This window comes from Primulina tabacum, unplaced genomic scaffold (assembly GCF_025594145.1).
Source record: "Primulina tabacum isolate GXHZ01 unplaced genomic scaffold, ASM2559414v2 Contig902, whole genome shotgun sequence".
NCBI lineage: Eukaryota > Viridiplantae > Streptophyta > Magnoliopsida > Lamiales > Gesneriaceae > Primulina > Primulina tabacum.
Window position 1 is genome coordinate 31,218 of NW_027459975.1, and position 4,596 is coordinate 35,813.

The following is a 4,596-nucleotide window of genomic DNA, read 5'->3' on the forward strand; positions in this document are numbered from 1 at the left end:
TAAATATACACTCCCTAGGATTGATGACTTATTTGATCAGTTGCAAGGTACTTAGGTGTACTCTAAGATTGATCTCCGTTCTGGGTACCATCAAGTGCGAGTTAGACAAGAAGATGTGCCGAAAACAGCTTTTCGCACGAGATACGGACACTTTGAATTTTTGGTTATGCATTTTGGTTTGACCAATGCTCCTGATGTGTTTATGGACTTGATGAATCGAGTATTTCGTAAATATCTCGATCGTTTTGTGATTGTATTCATCGATGATATTCTTGTTTATTCACTGATGCAGCATGGCAGAGTTGTGGCATTTGGTTATCGTCAGTTGAAACCGCATGAGTCTAAGTATCCTGTTCATGACTTGGAGTTGGCTGCTATTGTTTTTGCTCTCAAGATTTGGAGACATTATTTATTTTGGGAGCAATTTGTAATTTATTCTGATCACAAAAGCTTGAAGTATTTGTTCTCTCAGTCAGATCTGAATATGAGACAGAGACGTTGGATGGATCTTTTGAAAGATTATGATTGTGAGATCCAGTATCATCCGGGAAAAGTGAATGTCATTGCCGATGCTTTGAGTCCTAAGGTTGTTGATATTAATTTATCCTCGATTCATGTTTCTAAGTTACGAGAGGATATTTGCACTTCTGTGTTGGATTTTCAAATCCAATGTAATGCTGTTTGTGTATCTCAGATTTCTGTTGAGCCAGAGTTGATTCAAATTGTAAAATCAGCTCAGAAAACTGATGATCAAGTTCTGAAATCTTATGAGTTAGTATCTCAAGGACACCAATCTGGTTTCTCAATTCACTCAGATGATTCTCTTCGATTGAATGGTAGATTGGTTGTCCCATATATTCCTGAATTGCGTACATCCATCCTTAAAGAAGCTCATTGTACTCGATATAGTATCCACCCAGGAGGGAGTAAAATGTATCATATTCTACGGCCTCAGTTTTGGTGGAAGAATATGAAAAAGGATGTGGCTGAGTTTGTGTCTCGTTGTATGATCTGTCAGCAAGTCAAATCAGAACGAATGAGACCTGGAGGATTACTGCATAGTCTTGAGGTTCCTCAATGGAACTGGGAGCACGTGGCTATGGATTTTGTCACGCATTTGCCACGTACTTCTCGTCATTTCGATGCCATTTGGGTGATTGTTGATAGATTATCTAAGTCGGCACACTTTATTCCGTATGAGAAGACGTATTCGTACAAGAAAATGGATCGTCTGTATATTGAAAATGTTGTGAGACTTCATGGAGTTTCAGTTGCAATAGTCTCAGATCGTGACCCTAGATTCACATCAAAGTTTTGGACTAGTTTCCAAAAAGAAATGGGTACACGACTTGCGATGAGTACTGCGCACCATCCTCAGACAGATGGTCAGACAGAGCGTACAATCCAGACACTCAAGGATCTGCTTCGAGCAGCGGTCATGGATTTTAAAGACAGTTGGCAGGAAGCTTTACCACTAGTAGAATTTTCCTATAACAACAGTTTCCAGGTGACTATTGGTATGGCTCCTTTTGAAGCTTTGTACGGCAGACGGTGTCGATCACCTCTTTGTTGGGATGAATTTGGTGAGAAGCAGTTGACTGGACCTGACATTGTTCAGGAAATGCATGATAAAGTCCAGTTGATTCGTCAGAGAATGAAAGCTGCCCAAGATCGTCAAGCTAGTTATGCTAACAGACGTCGTCGACCTCTAGAATTTCAAGTTGGAGATTTTGTGTTTCTGAGGATCTCTCCGTTTAGAGGTGTTGTTTGTTTGGCATGAGGGGTAAGTTGTCACCTCGTTTCGTTGGTCCCTACGAGATTGTTGAGCGTATTGGGACTTGCGCTTATCGTTTGGATTTGCCCCAATCATTGTCTGGCATCCACGATGTTTTCCATGTTTCTATGTTGCGTAAGTATGAGCCCGATCCGTCTCATGTGATTCAGCCTGATGAGGTTGAACTTGATCCGTCTCTATCATATACTGAGTATCCTTTTGTATCTTGGATCATAAAGATAAAGTTTTACGCAATAAAGTTATACCACTTGTACGTGTTCAATGGTTGGAGGCATGGGGTAGAAGAATCAACGTGGGAAACAGAAGAGAAGATGAGATCATCTTATCCATATCTTATTGATTCTTAGTAATGTATTGTTGGTTTCGTATCGTGTGTAAGATGTATGTGTATAAACAAAAATTTCGAGGACGAAATTTGTTTTAAGGGGTGGAGAAATGTAAGGTCCTGAAATTAATTATCCGGTAATTTTGGCATAATTAGAATAATTATTGAGTTGTAAATTAAAATAATTATTTATGCCAAATAAATTCAAGAAGAGTGTTAAAAATATGTATTTTAGAATATCGGAGTTAAAACGATATAAAAATACATATAGAGATTGAAATAGCACACAAGAGCAAATAAATGCAAAAATTGGGCATGTGTTACTATTTTTTTTAGTAACTAAATATACATATACATACACACAACTAATCCTTGAGAGAGAAGAGGAAGAAGCCAATTTCCCAAACCCATTCCTGTAACCCACCTCCATTTTCGTCACTTTCAGCACCTTCAAATTTGAGAGGCCATAACTTTACCGTCCGACGTCGAAATCTCAAACGGTTTGAGGGGTTTTCTTCCTTACTTCAGTAGCTTCGTTTTGAACCATGAATCGCCACTTTTGATGCTCGTTTCAGCCCAAATCGAGGCATGTTCGTAGCTGCTGATATTGGTTCGATTTAGGTGAGATTTAAGTTTAATTCCTTGGAATTTTGTTGTGTGTTGGAGTGGGTTCTAAGCCTTGTGATTTCCCTTTAACTCCAGCTCGCTTTCTGAATTTTTCCAGCTAGTTTTCTGAATTTTTCAGCTCGTGAACAGTAACTCCGACAAGTTTCCGGTGGGTTATCGCCTCGAGACCGCTAGCGGCTAGAGTAAACTTCGACCTTGTGAGTTCCTAGTCCGAAATTTCAGCTTCTAAGCGTGATAGTAGGCTGCCGAAATTTGGATTTTTACCCATTTCGATTTAATTTGTTTTCGTCATTCGAATAGCGTTTTATTGACATATTTATTGGATAATTGTTGTAGGTTCTGTCATTGGAAATCTTCGAGGTATATTTTGGCGAGCCTATTAATTATGTCGAATTGTTGTGTTATATTTAAAGATGTTATAGTATGGTTGTTATCATTGGAATTAATCTAAGGATTATCGAGTTTATAATGGTTGGAATGTAAATAATGATGAGTTGTGGAATTATTCGGCTTATTTTATTATTTTAGGCTAAGAAAGTTCAGTTGATCATTCTTGAAGTTCATTTTCGTGGTATAGGTATGTTACAGCTCGGTAAAACATAAATTATGTTTAATTGTCATTCTGTGTTACATGGATCGTATTTATGATTTGTTGACTGTTGTAAATTGTTAAATATCTTCGTTGTGATCTATGTTTATTATTACATATTATTGGCATTTAGCATCGGGTATACAGTTATGACATTCATGTTGAGCCATATCGTTCTTGTTAGCCATTGTTGATATCCGTTGTTATCTAGCACTGTTGTTTATCTCTGGATCATTGTGTGACTGATAGGCATATACACATGAGACCGTAGATGTGATTGAACAATCCCGTGGTTAGTGCAGCCTTTTGAGGTGAGCGCTGGGGTTGTGTCATCTAGTTCGTTATGTTGTGCGATCCTGTTATATCGTATCAGCTGTATGGAGGCCGAGTAAGGGGTGTTATTCCAGCACAGTTTGGCATACCTCGCATACTTGGCAGGGCGGTTTAGCTGCATGACGATGTAGCTCCCCTGTGTTGTTGCTCGAGCATTATTCCAGTTGTTATCGTACCGTTTGTTGGCTCCTGTTATACCGGTTATTCGTTGAGCCTTTCATGCATTGCATATCACATTTCATTATATGATTATGCATGATTTATGTTATTGTTGTTATTGTTAGACTAATTTATACCAGAATCCTAACCTCAGTTGTTTACTGGGAGCGTTACTGTGGTTGCTATTGGGCACCATGGTAGATCTCCCGAGTCGTTTTGTAGCATCAGGCCGAGGTTCCGCCAGTGGACTTCGGGATTGAGGTTTGATTGCTTGGTTCTGTTCAGTGGAGTCTCCCAGTTAGTCTATATGTATGTCTTGGGTTTGTTTCAGTCTTTTATTGTAGTTTATTTGCCGGGGAGATGCCCCGTGTATCTGTAGTAGTATTTGGTTGTTTTGTGATGTTCTGAGTCGACTCTGTGACTCTGTGATGTTTATGATCTGGTGAGTATTTGGTAAATTTTAATTTCTGTTTAGTTCTGACCAGTGCGGCTATAGGTTGTTTAATTTCGGTTTTGTTTTAATGACTCTAGTTGGAGTATATTTTGATATAAATTGCTGCTTGAGTTTTTCGGGATATCCTATTTACGGGGAGGTCATGCCGAAATTTTTCTAGGCCCTGAGGTCCGTTTTAAAGTATTTTAAACCTTTTTCCGCTGCAGTTTTAAGTCAAACCATTATTGTTTGATCATTAATTGTCATTAGAGTAAATGGGCCTCACAGCTAGTGGTAATGGTGCAACTCAAATCTTTTAAACCACATAGCAGTAC

The 4,596-nt window shown here is 38.7% G+C and overlaps 1 long non-coding RNA gene across 1 annotated transcript; it reads left to right on the forward strand.

Annotated features, from left to right (window-relative positions):
* Positions 1 to 2,511: 2,511 nt before the first annotated feature.
* LOC142535241 (uncharacterized) lies at positions 2,512 to 3,267 on the forward strand. The gene is made up of 3 exons (XR_012817442.1): positions 2,512 to 2,741; positions 2,845 to 2,944; positions 3,084 to 3,267. It is a non-coding gene; the product is annotated as an uncharacterized LOC142535241 (long non-coding RNA).
* The last annotated feature ends 1,329 nt before the right edge of the window (positions 3,268 to 4,596 follow it).